Source organism: Botryllus schlosseri, chromosome 3 (genome assembly GCF_051294905.1).
Source record: "Botryllus schlosseri isolate E-star chromosome 3, Bs_hap1, whole genome shotgun sequence".
Lineage (NCBI taxonomy): Eukaryota > Metazoa > Chordata > Ascidiacea > Stolidobranchia > Styelidae > Botryllus > Botryllus schlosseri.
The window spans coordinates 33355828-33377365 of NC_137238.1; the positions used below are offsets into that span (position 1 = coordinate 33355828).

General features: G+C 39.8%; 1 protein-coding gene and 1 long non-coding RNA gene across 9 annotated transcripts in view; one reads left to right on the plus strand and one right to left on the minus strand.

Annotated features, from left to right (window-relative positions):
• LOC145435095 (NACHT, LRR and PYD domains-containing protein 14-like) overlaps positions 1-21538 on the minus strand; it is a 443484-nt gene that overhangs the window by 361372 nt on the left and 60574 nt on the right. The gene's annotated exons all lie outside the window — the stretch shown is intronic.
• LOC145436376 (uncharacterized) lies at positions 1200-3418 on the plus strand. Of its 3 annotated transcripts, XR_013914290.1 has the most exons (6): positions 1200-1559; positions 1617-1708; positions 1777-1905; positions 2328-2527; positions 2876-2984; positions 3216-3418. It is a non-coding gene; the product is annotated as an uncharacterized LOC145436376 (long non-coding RNA). The 3 variants fall into 3 exon arrangements; XR_013914291.1 differs by having other exon boundaries at positions 1200-1708; XR_013914292.1 differs by lacking the exons at positions 1200-1559; positions 1617-1708 and having other exon boundaries at positions 1715-1905.

Below are 21538 nucleotides of genomic sequence, written 5' to 3' on the forward strand. Positions count from 1 at the left end.
GTTCGATTGGCAACGAAGTCGGAGCCTACTCCAGACATGCCTCAGACATAACGTCAGAGTGTCAACGCAGTCCGAACACCACCCCCCCCCCCCCCCCCGACATGGCCCAGACATGATCTCTGGGTGTCAACAGAGAACGATCACGTCCCAGACATGATGTCCGAGTGACAACACAGTTATAAGACACCACAGACATGCCCCAGACACGATGTCCGAGTGTCAGCGCATTGCAAACTCACCCCAGACAAGCCCCATACATGATGTCTGAGTGTCGAGGCAATCCGAAAACACCCCTGACACGATGTCCGATTGACTACGAAGTCCGAGCGTACTCCAGCCATGCCTCAGACATAATGTCAGAGTGTCAACGCAGTCCGAACACCCCCCGACATGGCCCAGACATGATCTATGAGTGTCAACAGAGAGCGGACACTTCCCAGAAATGCCCCAGACATGATGTCCGAGTGACAACACAGTTTTAACACACCACAGACATGCCCCAGACACGATGTCAGAGTGTTAGCGCATTGCAAACTCACCCCAGACATGCCCCATACATGATGTCTGAGTGTCGAAGCAGTCCAAACACACCCAGACATGACCCAAATCTGATCTTCGGGGGCCAACGCAGTCCCAACATACATCAGCCATACCGCAGACACGAAGATGATTAAGTGGACACGTAGGCCACACTCTAGTCTTGATGTTCGAGTGGAAATAACACAGTCCAAACGCACCCCAGATGTACCGCAGACATGGTTTCCAAGTGAAAACATAATCCGAGCACACCCTAGATACGCCCCAGATTTGATGTCGTCCATAACACTCCATTCATACCGCAGGCATACTCAAGAACACAGAAGTATTATGGTCATTATTTTTCATCATTATTACTTCAATCACAGATCGTCAATGCATATTGTACAAAATAAAGGCACGGCCGCGGTTGAACGGTGCGGTAAAAGTCCACCAAAATGTTGTCTGCCGAGTCTTTCATTTCTGCTTCACTGGGCAGCAGAAGCTTTGACGTCAGCTGTAGCGTTTGTTGTAGCTTGAGTCGAAATCATATTCTTGTCGAATCACATTGAGGGCTGCTATGTGTGGCGTCATTTTTAGATAGGAAGTGTTAGAGACGTAGTATCTATGTGCAGATTGTGAAGTTGTGCATCATTTACCTTTAGTCAGTACCCTTTGACGTCATATCCGGCTTAATTCATTTTGTGTAGTATATGGCGCGAATATGTTGTGAGAGTGGAGCGGAGCCGAGAAAGTTTGCTAGTTTTTCAGTCAGTATTGTCTTATTGAAAGGGATTCCACCGCTGCGATAGCTATATATTCTTGTGTAGTCGTGCTCAATTGACTACTACATCCATGAGATTGGTACGTAGAAAATTATATGTGATTTGGTGACTTTGCAGAATATAGAATTAGTCCTGTTTGCTAACGGACGTATTCCATCGAGTAAACGATGTCAGCGTTGATGACTGTTACTGAGATGTTGTTTGGGATGGCTGATTCCACTGACGGCCAGTTAAGTTTGAATTTGAAAATAAATTCAGGTAAATTTCGGCCTCACAGTTCTAGTTTATTAATTACTTGACATATTTGTGTTACAGGTGCTTCAAAAGTGTCAGATTTGCCTGGTATATGGTCTGTGTAATTCCAATTGAAGTGCCAGCATTGTGTATCTATCAATGACACAAGATTGGTAAGATACTCTGACATCGGATATACTTGATGGTGTAGTATTCAGCACAATTTTGTCTTGCATTGCAGGTGATATTTCAAAGTGCAGGAGATGTACCCTGTGGTCTGCAAAAGTCAGATCAACGCAACAATATTCCATCGATCATGACTTATCTCGTAGCCTCTATACTCCGGAAGAAAATAAACGGTTGTAGTCGAGTAAGTTATTTTGTAAGATATATATTTAGTCAAGGCTGCAAAAGATTTTAGCAGTCAATTGATAATTACTGCTTTCGAAATTGCAAGATGCATCTTCATGACTAATGGAAAATGACCAATAATGACGCTACAAATAAGTTGAAATCCTTGAAAATTTATTGTGACTGTGATGGTTATTTCATGCGGTTCTTATGACATTTTCGCGCGTAAAGTGACGCAAAGTTATATCTAGCCTACCAATGCTACCTCAACTTATTTGAAAGATTAGAAGTATTTCATTACTCACTACCCATCAGTGTTATTGGGTACTATTTCCCGAAGCACATTCGGCTCATTGTGACTTGTGACAACCATAAACCTACGTAAGATTCAAGTGTTGAAGTATGGATGTATTGCACTATTTCAAAGCCTGCATATTTTAGAACTCTTGGAATATGAAACTCGGTACAACATTTGCACGCTTTACATCATGAATCAGAAGAACCAGTCGATCCAGTTTCCATTGCAAAGAAATATGTTTAGAAGTCATGATGTACAAAGACAGCCTATACAAGCAGCGGAATCGTCCACAGCCATTTCATGAAGCAGGAAACCCTATACTTATGGATTTTTCGCTGACTAAGTAAGAAATAGCTATTTTCTTGTCCATCTAAAACAGTATTTCCCAAACTTTTGTACACACCAGAGTCCGATAAACGCTCAAAACTTCATCATCGTGCATATGTTTGAATGTGTGCTCCTAACTAGCTTGTTTGAATGAGTGCTCCTAACTAGCGGTCAATAACTCACTGAATAATAATTCTATTTGTTGTTGGGTTGTAAGAAAACTCAATGTTTCACATCAATGGGGTGGTGGCCAATGTTACCTCTAAGCTGCGCATGTGCGCAAATGTGCAGTGCTGACACAGTCTCTGCGCACAAAAAATCCGAACTGATGACCTTATTTACTCGTTATGCACTGTTGTCCAAGGGTCTGCGCAGCGACTTGGCAAGTGTGCGAAGACTCGTCAAAAATGAGACGGAACATTGGCGGTGGCAACGTTGTCCGATTGAATGCGCCTTTTACGACTACGGATGAGGTGACCATATATTTATAAATCATACTTTGGTTCGTATTAATTTACGTATTTTCCCAAACAGTGATCCATAGTTTATGTCGCTCCCTGCTCTCAGCCACCCCCCCCCCCAATCACCAAATTGAAAGCTAGCGCCCCCTTCAGAGTTGTAAAGGCCCCAGGTGGGACTGCAGCCCACTTTAAAAACACTTTTCTAAAAGAATCTCTATTTATATGACCAATTTGAAATTTCAGATCGGAGAATCTATGAAGAATGGAAAAAGCTTGACGTGATCTATAAACTGTAACATCCTTATCACCGAAATCAATTTCATCTTACCCTGCCAAAAAAGAGCTGATGAAAGAAAGTGCTTGCATAGTTATGGAATATGCCTGGTGGATATATTGCGCTGACGTGTTGCTGTATAAATAAATGCGCGCTTCTGATTTGTGAACAATCATGTCCACCATATATGCATTAGGCTATTTGTACTGATGAGTAATGCCAGTACAGGTACAAGATTAGGTATGAGAAAGAGAGAGAGTTACAAGCTTGTGCCTGTAGTGAGCTTACGGTTGTAAGGTTTTAATGAGTTTGCAAGCTTATTGTTGTAATGAGTTTGCAAGCTTATGGTTGTAAGGCTGTAACGAGTTTACAAGCTTATGGTTGTAAGGTTGTATTGGAAGTCACCAGGCTTTTTGCTGTAAATTTACAACAATAATTTTTACAGTGTATGCATGCTCAACTTAAATAATGGAATTACCGAGCTAAACATTGAATGCGCAACTTGAAGATTGGTTCACAGGTGTAGGACATTATGACAATTGAACATATCAAATTTCATCACACATTTCATGATGGAACACCTTTAAAATTAACGCAGTTCTATACCAACTTCGCGTGAATCTGTTTGCGGGTGCGTATAGCACGTACCTATGCGTGATCAACTTTAGTGATGGAATTACAGATGTAATTAAGTTTCAACACTTTTACAATGATTCGTCTTGCTTCCTATAACATCCCACTCGACGCCCTCGTTATTAGGCTGTAATCTCAGCCTGAGCGATGTCTTGAAGCCTACGGGACTCTGCAAATTGTTTCGATTTATTCTGTCCGTTTCAATTTAAGATAAGGAAGCCCATTTCACTCAATGTATCGATGCCTACGGTACTCTACAAAATTTTCTGATTAATTCTCCCTATGCTTATTTATCACAAGAAAGATGATTTGACATCTAAAGTACGAAATACTTTTTCGCCTGAGCTAAGCCGCAGCGCTTGGAGTGGAATTTTACGGGGTATGTGGACTCATTTCGTAGGGCTCTATGCCATAGGAGCATACTTTACGCTCCAATTCGATTCCCACACATTCCATATAATTACTAACAGAACCATTGAGTACCAGCCTTGACATTTTCCGTAGTACTAGATGGTATGTATACAATTTCATGACATCCGACAGTACGACGAAGACTATCAAAATATCGAAAGAAGCCCTCTATTCTTTTCTGAAATAATCAAGGTTTTATCAGGACTTCCCTTCATATAAACTCCAGCAGAATCACTAATAACCTCTCAAGTGTACTCAATTTACTCTAATTTGATACTCGTGTACCAAATCCCTATTTTCCGCAAGTATGATAGAGGCTATCGCTCGATACTCAACGATTCGTAATTTTGCTGGAATACAAGTACACTTAGGGATTGAAAAGTAACTGATATAGGTGGCTATGTTTGTGGGATATTTACACTTCTAGTGGAGAGAATCTTTAAAATGTAGTAAACAGGCCGATGGGTATTCGTTGAGTTGTATAAGCATAAAAAACATTCCCGCGCGCGTCTTAGTATTAGGTGGTAGGGTAGGAAGTGTTAGGTTTAGGAGCGCGCGGGAATGTTTTTTATGCTTATACAACTCAATGAATACCCATCGGCCTGTTTACTACATTTTAAAGATTCTCTCCACTATTGTGTATACAAGAATATACTTCTCTTAGTAAGCAATTTCTCGTGAATTCCGAAGCACATTGACGTGTGTTACCTTCTGTATTAGGTGATAGTATAATTTTCATGTCTGATAATGTTACTTGTCAAGGTGATACAAACGTAAGCTCAAACTACTTTAAAATTTAAAGTGTCACCAAATTTTATCTAAAACTGAAACTGTCAAGTATCGATAAAGTAGTCTAAACCCTAGTCACTTTTTACGTGGAGGGAGTACATAGCGAAGTACATGTATATTTTGGAGTACTCAAGTATAGATTTGGCCTGCTTGCGCTATACTAAATGAAGTGATTGACTATATACACTGCATCTACTTCTATTTCAGAGTTTTTCGGTTTTCGAGCAAACTATACCTTCAATACTTACTTTTTAACTCACTCGGAAATCATCACTTCTTGTACTTTAGTAGGACTTTACTGTTACTAAAATGTTGAAATGTACTTTTTGTCAGTGGGCCAGTGGTCTTGGTGAGTGGTGTCAGTTTCATCTATATCCAACGAAAAGCTATTTGAGTGCTTTACGGGTTCGTATCTTCGCAAATAATATATTCTAAACATGTTTAGATAGCGAGGAGTGAAAGGGACAAATTTTATCTAAAAATGAAACTGTAAAGTACCGATAAAGTAGTCTAGAGTATTTTTTATGTTTATTCAGCTCAACGAATATCTTCATATTGGCCTGCTTACTACATTTTAAAGATTTTCTACGCTAGAAAAATCGCTGTAACATGATAAGTATATTATAATTAATCTTATCAGCGCGGCATAGTACATTCGAGTAAATTCATTTAATTAGCTTATGTTATGAACTTATTTGGTTTCCGAATTCTATCTAAAACTGAAACTGACGAGTATCAGTAAAAGCAGTCTTAAACCGTAGTCACTTATTACGTGGAGGGAGTCGATAGCGAAGTACTCGTGCATTTTGTAGCACTCAAGTATAGGTTTATCTGCTTGCACTATACTTAATCAAGTGATGAACTATTTACACTTCATCTACTTCTATTTCAGAGTATTCGGTTTTCAGGTAAACTATACCTGCAATACTTACTTTTTAACTCACTCGGAAATCATCACTTCTTGTACTCTACTAGAAATTTACTGCAACTAAATGTTAATATGTACTGTTATCAGCGGTCTTGATGAGTGGTGCTAGTTTCATCTATATCCTACGACGCATTTTTGCGCTGCAGAATGACTTATCGCAATAAAAATAACAAAAATACTTCGATAATTTGCGAACTCTCACTGCGCAAAAACGTTAGTACTCTAGGTCTATTTCTGTTTAATACTGTAGCTATCATGAAGTTGATGTACTCCAATATCATATGGACTTGAGAGTATTTGGTACATGTAGGCAAAAAAATCTACTTGGGTATTCTCAAGAAGTACGAGTACTTCTATACCTAACAACTCTGGAAGTTAGCGCAGTTTGTGGCATTTGTATGCAATCGAAATTTGCGTGCTTCTCACTTACCTTATATTAATAGTTTTACTTTTCTATCTAGTTTTTGATAATAGCACTTGTCAAGGTGATACAAACGTAACCTCAAACTACTTTAAAATATAAAGTCCTAAAAGTAGGTAGTTTCTCCTGAAAAACAGGTAAGTAGAAGTGGAAATATCCTACAAACATAACCACCTATATCAGTTACTTTTCAATCCCTAATTGTACTTGTATTCCAGCAAAATTACGAATCGTTGAGTATCGAGCGATAGCCTCTATCATACTTGCGGAAAATAGGGATTTGGTACACGAGTATCAAATTAGAGTAAATTGAGTACACTTGAGAGGTTATTAGTGATTCTGCTGGAGTTTATATGAAGGGAAGTCCTGATAATACTTGATTATTTCAGAAAAGAATAGAGGGCTTCTTTCGATATTTTGATAGTCTTCGTCGTACTGTCGGATGTCATGAAATTGTACACATTAGGGTTGCCATACGTCCGGAATTTCCCGGACATGTCCGGAATTTCACTGTTAAAACTGCGTCCGGGAGGAATTTCTAAAATATGGCTAAATGTCCGGAATTTTGAAGTAAGCTCATAATTTTTACCTAAATCAACAGAAATAATATTATTTTTGGGCACATTTATGCCACATGAAATTTTTCTTCGCGCTGCGCGCGATTTAGATCACATTCATATGCACCGAGTTACGGGTGGCGGAGTGGCGCAGCCACCCCATGACACATTTATGGGGTGGCGGCCACCCCATACAATAAGATCAAACGCCCGCCGTCTGCGATTTCAAATCATCAGCGCTGTCAATTAACGAGTCCACGATAGCGCATAAATGCCAATTATTTACCATTAACCGATACGGGCGCGAATAATTGAATACGCAGCATCGTTGGCAACGACGAACTAGTTCTTAAAACGCCCCAATAAATTATAATCCGCGATTACACGCTTGGGCTGGGAAACACCATCTTCTCTCTCGACCAGACGAGCGAATTCACGTTCCCTTTACACTTAATTAAATTGTATTTGCGCCCATAATCGTTTGCAGAATAATTCTTGAGTTAATTACGTGATAGTTTCATTAATTGGAGGCTTGGATCGCGAAATAGGACAGTGTGTTTGTGTATGATGGCGAATAGAAAGTCATTCCTGCGCAAAGTGCGCATATTCATTACTCTAACAAGGCTATGCCAATTTTATCGGAAAATGCAACAACGCAGCTCATACTTCGTTATAATGAGCAAACAATTGTCGCGATGTCAGACTTGGAACCGGATTGTGCTGTACGAAAGTTGAGAAATTACTGATTAGATGCGCGCTTTCTCGTTTGCTATGATCTGTAGGCTACTAATTCTTGTCTGCTTTATACACTCGTATTCCCTCGGTGTCACTTTTCCGTGTTTGATTTGTTATTAATACTACGCATTGTGCAGTGCACGGCGTTGAATTACGTTGTCAAAATTGATGCAACACGATATTTTCGATGGCGCAAATTCTGAATTTATTCGATTAGCTTGAACGGGAACCTTCTATGTCCCAATGAACTTTATTGCTGGGCGGACTCTATCGAGCGCAACCATATCGCGGATCGAATTTCAAAACTTTTGGATATGTATTTCTATTGATAAGGTCGCGGCATGCGTCCATATTGCTCTTACTGCAATAACACTAATTAAAAGCGCACCATTTTACGATCAAATTCGACTGACTGTTCGGGGCATACGTAGACCGTAGGCCTCGGACTGATATTACCAGCGCGTCGTCGGCATATAAATCCCAGGTGCGAAGCCAGAGAGTTTCTTATTTATAACTAGAAATCCCGTCCTTTTGAAATGCCAATTCACTAATTCGTATTATCGTTTTATTGGTTTTAATATGGGGACTACTTCCCTCGCAAACTGCGATCAAAAATAAATAAAAATAACATTCAGTTACAGAAATAAGTCTCGATGTTATCGCAATTACAAGATAACCGTATATTCATAGAGTCGGTTTAGGCCGTTTGGTCATGACCTATCGATGTACATTGTACAATTACGCTCCTTGTATTTCCGAAGTCATTATACTCCACCAGCTCTACCGCTAACTCTGATCACGTGGGCAGAGAGAGGATCAAATTATATAATAATATATGGAAGATTCAGTATTATTGACATAATTCATTGAAATCATTTAACGACCAGATGCATATAGTAAGCCTCCAGAAGTTGCATCGATTACCCTACGGTGGGCTCAAGATCAGTGTTAATTTGGACGGCAGGGGGCTGAAAAAATGTATTTTCAGCCCTGGTTACAACTTACAACACACAACCACATGCTCCTGAACCGGATCGTGACCACCTCTATTCAATAGACAAAACTTTGCTGGTGTGACGTCATATTGATCCACTTCATTTTGAAATCCGCTAGTGGGCGCTCAAGAGCGTCCGGAATTTAGATTACAAAAATATGGTAACCCTAGTATACATACCATCTAGTACTACGGAAAATGTCAAGGCTGGTACTCAATGGTTCTGTTAGTAATTATATGGAATGTGTGGGAATCGAATTGGAGCGTAAAGTATGCTCCTATGGCAGTGGTTCCCAACCGGGGAGGAATTCCCCCCTTGAGGGGAAATTTGCAATTTTTAGGGAGGAATTCCACTTTAGAATTATAACGGATTTCCCAAATTGTTCATGTTCGAACTGTCATGTAGTCAACCAGCTATATCCGAACGTATGCTCCTTATGGCTGTTTTTTGTTTGCTGGAAGTATGTTTAAATGCTATCTAAAATCTCTTTTCATATACAAATCCCCCCCAACCCTTTTTTTCTTTCTAACTAGTTCAGATGTGCTGCAGTTCGCAAGACAATTTTGTAGGCCAGCGACGGCTTCTCAATCAAATATATCCTAAGCGAGAAAATGTCGTGCCGAATCTGTCACAACAAGGCCTCTAGTGAAAGTATTTATCTTATATTTTCAAGTCAACATTTTCAGACAATGACTAAATATTCCAACGTCATCAATTCAAGTCAAAGAGATCGCTTGCCTTGCTTTATTATTAGTGAACAGTTACCCGATCGAAAAAAGACATGGTAAATTTGGTGCAATGATGCTGAAGCGTAATGGGTGTCCTAAATTTCAATGCGCTCCAGCAGGGAATCTGATCACGTGTATGTTATATATCAGGGCTGTAACCCAGTCATGAGACTCCGAGTCACAAGTCAATCTCACTTTCATAGTTTTGACTCGAGTCAAGTCAAGTCATTTTCAATTCACCATTGAGTCAAGTCCGAGTCCAAGTCACCGAGCAGACGGTCGAGTTCGAGTCATGGTATTATGACTCGAGTACGAGTTCAAGTCCCGCTCAAGTCAACACTGTTTGGTGATATTGAATGATTTGGATTAATGACATACTAATTTTCCTCACTTTGAGCAGTTTCTTGTCACATTATCAAGTACCAGGATCAATAGACGAAATTCCAACAGGGTGGTCACTTTACTGTTCTTCGAAATTAGAATGAAATGTCGGTCTTGGCCGTTTTATAGTATTGAGTCATATGGCTTGGTTCGAGTCATGCAAAATGACTCGAGTCCAAGTCGAGTCAATACCCAGATTGTCTCGAGTCGAGTCGTTTCCGTATTTTGAGAAAATGACTCGAGTCAAGTCTAGGTATCAGAAAATGGTGACTCGAGTCAAACTCGAGTCTGGTAAACCCTTCTATATATGAAAGTACCACTATGGTTGGCCAAATGCATACGCAAACTTGAGAAAAAAAATCGCGAGACCAGCAAATTTATGGATACTGATTTTTCACAGCAGTTATATTAGCGATTGGTGCACGGTAAGCCGAAAACACAAATGGAAGTGTAGGGGTCTGCTGAGTCAAGCCTTCCAGAATTTGTGTGATTGGGACCAAGACCATGGTTTTTGGAGTTCTACAAAGTATTATTACAGCACTGCTAGAAACAAACATTCGATACCGCCCGTCTTATTCTCTAAGTCAACAGGTGTTTGCGCGGTAAAAATGACCATTCTTATTCATCGGGCAGATTTATCCTAAGGGGGGAATTTTGGCTAAAATTTCGGCCAAGGGAGGCACGAGATTAAAAAGGTTGGGAACCACTGTCCTATGGCATAGAGCCCTACGAAATGAGTCCACATACCCCGTAAAATTCCACTCCAAGCGCTGCGGCTTAGCTCAGGCGAAAAAGTATTTCGTACTTTAGGTGTCAAATCATCTTTCTTGTGATAAATAAGCATAGGGAGAATTAATCAGAAAATTTTGTAGAGTACCGTAGGCATCGATACATTGAGTGAAATGGGCTTCCTTATCTTAAATTGAAACGGACAGAATAAATCGAAACAATTTGCAGAGTCCCGTAGGCTTCAAGACATAGCTCAGGCTGAGATTACAGCCTAATAACGAGGGCGCCGAGTGGGATGTTATAGGAAGCAAGACGAATCATTGTAAAAGTCTTGAAACTTAATTACATCTGTAATTCCATCACTAAAGTTGATCACGCATAGGTACGTGCTATACGCACCCGCAAACAGATTCACGCGAAGTTGGCATAGAACTGCGTTAATTTTAAAGGTGTTCCATCATGAAATGTGTGATGAAATTTGATATGTTCAATTGTCATAATGTCCTACACCTGTGAACCAATCTTCAAGTTGCGCATTCAATGTTTAGCTCGGTAATTCCATTATTTAAGTTGAGCATGCATAGGTACGTGCTACGCTCCCGCAAAAGTCGGTATGGAACTGCGTTAGTTTTAAAGTTGTTCAATCATGAAATGCGTAACAAAATTTGACATGGTGCATTGTCATAATGTCTTACAACTGCGTACCGAGTTTCAAAATGGGGAGTCGATTATTAACATGGTAATTCCGTTATTAAAGTTGACTATGTATAGGTACGTGCTACGCTACGGAAAAACAGATTTAGCCAAAAGTCTGTATAGAACTGCGTTGGTTTTAAAGGTGTTACATCATGAAATGTCTGACGACATTTGGTATGGTGCATTGTTATTATGTCCTACAACTGCGTACCAACGTTCAAGGTGAGAATTTAATGTTTAGCATGCTAATTATGTTAATAAAATTGACTATGTATGGGTATATGCTATGTTCACGAAGAACAGATATGCGTAAAAGTCGGTATTCGACTGCGATAGTTTCAAAGGTGTTCCATCATTAGATGTGTGATGAAATTTAGCATGGTGAATTGCCATAATGTCCTACAACTAGGTATCGAGTTTAGAGTTGGGATTCAATTTTAAGCATCGTAATTCCGTTATTAAAGTTGGCTATGTGTGGGTATGTGCTATACGCTCCCGCAAAACAGATGTACGCAAAAAGTCGATGTAGAGCCGCGTTAGTTTTAAAGTTGTTCCATCATGAAATGTGTGATGGGATTTGGTATGGTGCATTGTTATAATTTGACTATGTATAGGTATATGCTATGTTCACGCAAAACAGATATGCGTAAAAGTCGGTATTCGACTGCGTTAGTTTTAAAGGTGTTCCATCATGAAATGTGTGATGAAATTTTGTATGCTGCATAATCACAATGTCCTAGAGCTCATTTAGATACCTAAGCTACTTTAAAAATAGTACTCGAGTATTTGCCGCAATTATACTGCCAGATAGTTATAGCCAGAGGCATTCGATGGTGACGTACTTGTATAATGCACATTTTGGAGAGATTAAAGCAATGATCTAAGCTAAATCCATTAAATTAAGCTAGAAGTAGCTATTTACGAAGAAAGTTTGCATTCTAGGTCTATACTTCTGTTTAATACTGAAAATGTCATGAAGTTGAAGCGATCTGAAATGATAAACACTTTAGTATTAGGTACATATACGCAATAAGCTACTTTAGTATTCTGTGCTACCAAAGCAAAACCTATACTTGAGTATAATTTCATCTTTTTCATCAGTGAGCGAAGGTAATACCGGTGTTAACTCCATGGTTCGATGCGAGATAACAGCGACTCGGAGCTCATTTAGATACCTAAGCTACTTTAAAATTAGTACTCGAGTATTTGCCACAATTATACTGCCACATAGTTATAGCCAGGGCTTTTGTTATAATGTCCTATAACTAGAGCCCGACCGATATTGGATTTCTGAGCCGATACCGATAAGACCGATATCCAGTACCTCCACCGATAACCCCGATATATTCAGCCGATATTCAAAAGATGTGGAATCTAGCTCAAGGCCCATATTCAACACCTCAGAGCATTTATTTCAACAACTTTACAGCCATTGATATGCTTGAACATGAAATAAATGATTTAGGGGCTATAAAAATATATCAAAAAAGCACCAATCCAGCAGTTGCAGATTACAGTTCACGAAGCACAATTTCTCGGCCCTTTCTCCAAGGAGTGAACTTCTGTGGTCTTCCATAAATGATCTATATAGTACTAAACACAGTGAGCAGTCTTTCACTTGGTAGTGTTGGTACCATAGTTAGTGGCACAGCAAGAATCGGAAATCTTTCTTCATTTCGGTTTCACCGCTCCCATGCAGGGGATCTTTCCTTCATGGTTTCACTAAATATTGATATTCTTCTGGCAGTACACCTGGAGCCTTCAGCACATCATTAACAAATAGCTGAATAGAATGAGCAACCCAACTCAAATTGTCCACGTCTGCAACTGCTCCATCCATCCCCTTAGGCCTTGACCATGACCAGCATTTCAACAATCAATTGATCAATAATAATTGGCCAATGTCGTCATGGAATAAAAAATTTTCGTATCAATTATTGGCTTTACTCCACGTTTGCTTGATTTTTTTGCCCTCTATGCTCGCATATTTCCTATCATGGTGGCCCCGCAGGCCTCAGTCAGACGACTTCATACATCACTGGTATAATTAGCTCTGTTGGTCTTGGTACCGAACCAATAGCACTATCTTCAGAGAAATGTTTCGACGCGACGCTTTTCTCTATCATCACGAGGGTCAGTCCAGCATGATTCAAGTTTCATTTCTCTGATTGAAATCTTCTGCAGACAACTATCCATCCAGCTGTGCTCTCTGTCTTCATGGTGATCGATTACTGCAGGGGGATTCCCACGAAGTCAGTGGGGCATACCGGTGGTTAGATTTCTACAATATTTTTCAGATAGGCACGCCTACTGCCTGTATGCAGTATGCATTATATGCAGCTTGGCCATTTATTTTTATAATTTACCGTCCTCACGTCTTCTATCGACTTCTTTAACTCCCTGCCACCATGTTGTGACGTCACGAAAATGGCTGATATTTTTTTACCTTCAATGGCCGATACCGATATTTCTCTCCAAGCGTGATATCGACTCGATATTATCGGCGAGCCGATAATCGGTCGGGCTCTACCTATAACCGCGTACCAACTTCCAAGGTGGGAATTCAATGTTTAACACGGTAATTCTGCTATTAAAATTGACTATGTATAGGTATATGCTATGTCCACGCAAAACAGATATGCGTAAAAGTCGGTATTCGACTGCGTTAGTTTTAACCCTAGACTGCTCAGGTGGAATATCGTTACACGATCGCTCTGGTGGGGTCGATTAGACCCCATCAGTTAATATGCTTTTTGTCTTACCAATTTCGCTATAAAGCTGTCTAATAACCTCTTGCATGACGTTATAACGATGCATCTTCCCTTTTTGAACCCTACTATCTACCCATTTAAAAGTTCCCGCTCTGGCGTAACACCAATACGCAAAAGGCGATATGGGGTCAAACACCCCCCACTGATTAATTTTAATAACAAAGAAATAACAAAAAGACAATACAAGACAATACAGCAATACAACAGAATAACAACGACAACAACAAAGTATATTCAATCCGAATCCTCCGGCTCCATGCACTGACATGTCACTATTTTTACAGAGTGTGCCTTGCAGACAAATTCCCCACATTTTCCACATTTCTCGATTGTTTTCCGGTCTTGTGCTCTACCGCAAAGACAGCATCTGCCACGTACAGCTTTGGAGAGCTTTGCTGGTGGCATTTTACTGTCTTCTCCCGGAAAAATTCTTTTAGACGCGAGTCTTGTGCGGACGCGCAAGTGAGTATTTGATTGCCTGGACACTGCATTTTTCTTTGTTAGGGCCAGTGCAATTTCCACTATAAATCCTCTCTGTGTTTGTTTCTTCGCGCGGTTACCTTCAGCTAGCAAAGATAATATATAGCCGTTGCATGCAGACAAGTTCATCAATCCAAAGAAGATTGTCAGAGGCCAGCGCTTACTATTGCGAGAACAGAAATAGTTTGCCACCATTCTGTCTGCCACGTCGACGCCACCTTTTGTTTTATTATAAAATGTTATTATATCTGATTTCCGAGCGTCACCAGAGCTTTCATCAATTTTATCATCGTGATGCTGGCTGCTCACCATGGTGAGAATTTTCTTTGAGCCTTTGCCCTTTGGAAGATATGACAGCAGTGTCATGTCTTTTTGAAATCCAAAAATGCTGCTGTACACCTCCCTCCCCCGCAGAGAAATAAACGCAGGAGGTATCTCTCTCTTGTTCTTTCGAAGGGTGCCAACTGCTGTCAGTTTATGGTCGTGAAGCAATGACGACACCAATGGTATACTGGTGTACCAGTTATCGAATGTGATGTTTCGGCCAGATCCTGATATATCAGACACCAGCCGTGTCACTACTTCTTTGGCCGAGTTGTCGACTTTGTACGGCCCGTCCAGTTGCGTCCCGCAATAAATTTCAAAATTGTGGGTGTAGTAAGTCTTTGCATCACACAAGGCATGTAGTTTGATGCCATATTTTGCCGGTTTGTTTCGAATATACTGTCGGAAAGAACAACGTCCTCGAAACCCCCAAAGCATTTCATCAATTGTCACAAATTCAGACAACACGTAATTTTTCTTGAAGGTGTTCAATATCATATCCGATATTGTTCGAATTTTCGCCAATTTGTCATTTTTTCTATCTTCGCGTGTGGTAATGTCATCAAACCGAAGACATCGCAAAATGAATCGGAATCTTTCGCATGACATTGTTACCTTGAAGATATCAAGTCCTGTGCCGTCATCTGCCCAAAACTCATCAAGTGACAATCTTGAGCTTTTATGAACCCCAGCTAGAAGAAGAAGACCAATGACAGCTTCCATTTCCGCCGAATTAGTTGGCCCTACCCTGTACTTCTCTTTGTAGTTTTGGGCTTCTTCAGGTATCTTCTTGTTTGTAAATTCAACAAGTAAATCTATCACTTGTGGTGTAAAGAAGAGCTTCCAATAATCAATGCAGTTATCAGCTTCTAGGGCAGGCCCAGTGAGACCCGGTGAAAACTTTATCATATTCGCTGCACTTCTTGACTAGCAGTCGGAGCAGTCTTTCTCCAAAACGTGGTGGCGTCTTTTCCTAACCAACCATCACTGGGAGCTTCACCTTCTTCCGGATTTTCTTGATCATCTTGCTCTTCGTCTGAAGAGCTCTCAGAAATTGCATGGTCCGGAATATACTCTTCTTCGTCTTCTTCACTACCGGACGATATAGTAAGTTCGGTAAGTTCAGCTAACACCTCTTCTCCCGTCAACCAGCGCATTATTTCCACACTCAATCCAGATAAAACTGACTGCCTCTGACCAACGAAGAGGTCTGAAAGCATGCCGTCATGCCTCGTTGACTGCACGTGACAGAAACAATGCCAAGCAGCAACAAAAAGTCGAAATCCATCCGATCACAATGAGGAGATAATTACTTAGTCTGCCCACTGTACCTGCAACATCAGACCCATGCGCAATCAATAGCTCATTGCGCCGAGGTATTAGCGATAATCAGCTAATGCTTTATTCCGAATGATAGGGTATAACACCATTGAGGATTACATGTCTGGCAAGAACAATCCGACCGCACATAAAAATATGGCTCACATTTTTGTTCGCCTGGGGTCGTTTAGACCCCAACCTGAGCAGTCTAGGGTTTTAAAGGTGTTCCATCATTAGATGTGTGATGAAATTTAGCATGGTGCATTGCCATAATATCCTACAACTACGTATCAAGTTTGGACTTGGGATTCAATGTTAAGCATGGTAATTCCGTTATTAAAGTTGACTATGTATAGGTACGTGCTATACGCTCCCGCAAAACAGATGTACGCAAAAAGTCGATGTAGAGCCGCGTTAGTTTTAAAGTTGTTCCATCATGAAATGTGTGATGGGATTTGGTATGGTGCATTGTTATAATGTCCTATAACCGCGTACCAATTTCCACCGTGGGAATTCAATGTTTAACACGGTAATTCTGCTATTAAAATTGAATATGGATAGGTATATGCTATGTTCACGCAAAACAGATATGCGTAAAAGTCGGTATTCGACCGCGTTAATTTTAAAGGTGTTCCATCATTAGATGTGTGATGAAATTTAGCATGGTGCATTGCCATAATGTCCTACAACTACGTATCAAGTTTAGAGTTGGGATGCAATGTTAAGCATGGTAATTCCGTTATTAAAGTTGACTATGTATAGGTACGTGCTATACGCTCCCGCAAAACAGATGTACGCAAAAAGTCGATGTAGAGCCGCGATAGTTTTAAAGTTGTTCCATTATGAAATGCGTGAGGAAATTTGGTATGCTGCATAAACACAATGTCCTACAACTACGTACCAAGTTTCAAGGTGAGGAGTCACATATTAGCATGGTAATTCTGTTATTAAAGCTGACTATGTATATGTACACGCTACCGAAAACAGATTTAGGCAAAAGTTGCTATAGAACTTCGTTAGTTTTAAAGTTGTTCCATCATGAAATGTGTGATGCAATTTGGTATGCTGCATAATCGCAATGCCCTGGAGCTCATTTATATACGTTTTTAATGTAGTTACACATTTTAGTTATTTTGATGTAAGGAAAAAATCATTCGATAACTCGATACAACTAGTTAACACGCGTTGATGTAACTTTCCTCATTTGAATGCGTAGCCTAAGCGAAATTGATTACCGAATTTTTCGATTAGTTTATATTCCGAAACTGTTAAGTACTACTTAAAGTATTTCATCCCTTTCTTCAGTGATCGAAGGTGATACTCGTGATAATTCCATGCTATGAGGATAATAGCGAGTCAGAGCTTATTTCGAGATCCAAGCTACTTTGAAAATGAGGATCCTAGGATTTGCATAAGTTTCATCTATATCGTACAATGCGTTTACGCGGTTCAGAATGACTTATGGCGATGAGAAATAGCAAAAATGGTCTATTAAGCATTGAGCACGGTTCAAGAACTATGATATTCCTGTACTTGCATAAGTTACAAACGCGGTATCGTAAATTAGTATATACTACTAAAATACAAACTCGGACGAAATCATGAATGAGTAGGACTTACCTTAAACATATATTGTGTACAAACAACTTTTTACAATAACTATGAAATTCCACTCCAGGCGCTGCGGCTTAGCTCAAGCGAACAAGTATTTCGGACTTCAGGAGTCAAATTGTCTTTCTTATGGTAAATTAACATAGGGAGAATTAATCAGAAAATTTTGTAGAGTACCGTAGGCATCGATACATTAAGTGAAATGGGCTTCCTCAAATTAAAACGAGCAGAATAAATCGAAACAATTTGCAGAGTCCCGTAGGCTTCAAGACATAGCTCAGGCTGAGATCATAGTCTAATAACGAGGGCTTCGAGTGGGATGTTATAGGAAGCAAGAAGAATCGCTGTAAAAGTGTTGAAACCAGGGTTATGCTTGTATAACCTTGACGAGTGCTATTCGGTATGGAACAACATCAAATTTAGCATACTGAAAAAGATCTACTTGACAAAATTTTCATTTCGTTATGTCCGTTAGAGTAGTGTTCATGCGACGAATTTGTCCGACTTACTTGCATGAGGTACAAGCTACATAATAATGAATACTCCGCAATGTAAAATTAGTATACACCATACAAAATCCGGATTGTCAAAGTCTTTAGTGTAGCGGAATAGTGTAGTTTTCTAACTACTTTACAAATTCACACGGTTTTTCTTGGTGCGTTCCAGGATAAATGCAATTTTTTCGCGCTTTTTTATTTTTTCATTAAAATTGGAGCTACTGTATATTATTAATCGCCTATATTTAAATTCGGTGTGCTAATGCGTTGAGGTTGAAGCTAAACATCCTATTTCATGCGGCCAAGAAGACTAGCACCGCGTATCCGAATTTAGCATACCGAAAAATATCTACTTTACGAAATTTTCATTTCTTTATGTCTATTAGAGTCGTGTTCATGCGACGAATTTGTCCGACTTACTTGCATGAATTACAAGCTACATAATACAACTAGTTAACACGCGTTGATGTAACGTTCCTCATTTGTATGCATAGCCTACGCGAAATTGGATGATATTTGAAGGCGGAGAACTAACGAAATTTAAAAATAGCAAAAATAAATCGAAAATTTGCGAAGTCCTACCTTGCAATATTTGAGTTTTACAAATTACCCTCGAAGTAAACCAGCATGTTGGATATTATCGAAACGATTTCTCATGTTGCGTTCCGGGATAAAATGTAGTTTTTCGCTCTTTTTTATTTTTTATTAAAATTAGTATTCATTTTACAAAAACGTCGTGTAAAGGTAAAGTACTTGTACATTTCGTAGTGCTCAAGTATAAGTTTTTTGCGTAAAGTCTATCTTGCATTTAGTTTTCAGCTCTGAAAGCAAGCAAAGTTTGTGGTATTTGCGCAACATCGAAATTTGTACACTTCACGCTTATCTTATGTCGAAAACATAAGTTAGTTAACAATATTTCGAATCGTATTTATTTTTAAAAAACCTAAATATGCCGCATCAAAACTTCGTAAATTTTTTCGATTATTTTTTTCGTTTCTGTCTACTTTAAAAGACTCATTCAGACCTCGAACCTACGCGAACACTTGTTCATTGGAACTTGAGTCCAACGCCAAAAGCTCTACTTTACAAAATTTTCGGAGTACCGACTTTTTTGGGTAAATTCTGTGATGCGCTTAGTTACCAACTCAGAAAGCAAGAAAAGTTTGTGGTATTTGATCAACATGGAAATTCGTCAACTTTGCGTTTAGGTTATGTTGAAAACATGAGTTACTTAACAACATTTCCACTCATAGGTGTGGATAATTCAACGTACATAGTATTAAAGTCATTAATGAATCGGTCGCAATTCTGCTCGAATACAAGTACAAGTAGAGATTTCAAAGTTAGTGGTTATGTTCGTTGACTAACTCCACTTCTACGTAACGATTTTTCAGTAAGTAGTTATGTTTCTAGGCTAATTTTACTTCTATTTAACGGGTTTTCATAGAAATTTGCTTACTTTTATAACTTTATATTTTGTGAAGTAGAGAGTAGTTTAAGGTTATGTTTGTCTAACCTTGACGAGTGCTATTGTCACACTCGATCACCATCTTTAAATCATGGCTATCCCAATGATGTTGACTAAATTTACGGCTTTAGAACGCGCTAATTAGACCTAATCGTTATAACGCTGGGGTTCGCGTACAGGCATCGAAAGTGTTTGTAAAATTAAAGCCCTGCGAATCGCACGCCTGCGGCTATAGTTCGTTCGATTATTTTCGACTTGGGATTCGCGTATATGCTACTAAGCTGTTACGACTTTAGAAAATTATACAAGACTATTCGGAACGCGCACATGCTAGTGATTTGTTTCCGTAGCTCTGAACTTGAGAATCGCTTGCCTGCGTCTAATGAAAATAAGTCGTAAAATGTGGAGGCTGCAGAGACCGTAACTTGGATACCTAAATCAAGTTTAAAAATATGGACGGATGAGTTATCTCTGACCAATAGAGTAATATAACCGCCTATAGCAGGGGTCGCCAACTCAAAATGGGTCGCGGGCCACTTTTCCAAATTCCTAGAGGCCGCGGGCCGCATGACATCAATATCGAGATAAAAGTAGGCAACGCAGTTCAACGACCACGTCTGATAACTCCACGTTATTACAATGCTGTGCTCTCTAACATGCGCGGCTGTTATAGTCACCACAAAAGAAGTAATATTTTATTGAACAAACACAAATAAAACAAAAAAGTATCATCAATTTCATTATATTTTGAACTATGAGCTGTACACGATACCTGACAACACTCTGTAGCCGCTAAAACAGTGGTGACCAACATTTTTGCTATTCACGGCCGCATTTCGATTACTCATGTAGCCTGCGGCCGCATACCGGTGGTTAGTCGTGATAAACTAGCTGGGGCCGAATACCCACGTTAAACTGTCCCTGTCCATTGCCGGTACACTCCGAACTAATCTATTTACGCATATCGGCTTACTATGCGCACCGAAATCGTTAGTAGTTATGTTGTAAAGAGCCACAGGAAACCGTTCAGTAGTCGCGCGAAGCGCGAAAAATTTTTCATGTTCATGAGTGAATTTCGTCAATAAATCTTCGAAATCTTCGAAAACTTAGGGTAGTTATTAAAAGTGTCGACATCCGCATAATTTCCCTTCTACTGCCGCAGATTGGCCACCCCTGGATTAAAGAATCAATATTGGGGTTAGCTAGACACGGTAGGCCTACTTGCTAGACAACTATCTCCTCGTAAAGCATGGTCATTTGGAGAGCCCGAAGTCGTTTTTCAAACGTCTCGGTCTTGGCAGTGGTGGGCCATTGCACGTCAAGGCAATATGCCCATTCGTACCAGCAAATTATTCATCCATGGAATGATATTACCATGCCGAAGCCGTACCTACTAGTGAGGAATAGTGATATTGGGCACAGTAGAATGGCTTACTATGAACAACAACAACATTATGTTTCAACTGAAATCAATTTCAGCGTTTCAAAATGATTTAGTAAGCGTTTTTCTGAAATTTTTTCAAATCAGGTCGCGGGCCGCAAAATAGGACCTCGCGGGCCGCATGCGGCCCGCGGGCTGCGTGTTGGTGACCCCTGGCCTATAGTTTAGTGGGGTATTGCTATAATGTATATCCAAACAATCGTTGCAGACTCTGAATGTTACCTAGGTCCTTATCACAAAAAATCATGCATCAGAAGCGTAGGGATTAATATTATCAAGTCGCTGCGCTCAAAATCGCATTTTATATTAAGTAATTAGTGCTGATGTGTAGAATTTTGATATATCATCATAAAACCACACCTAGTTCAGCGTTGCTA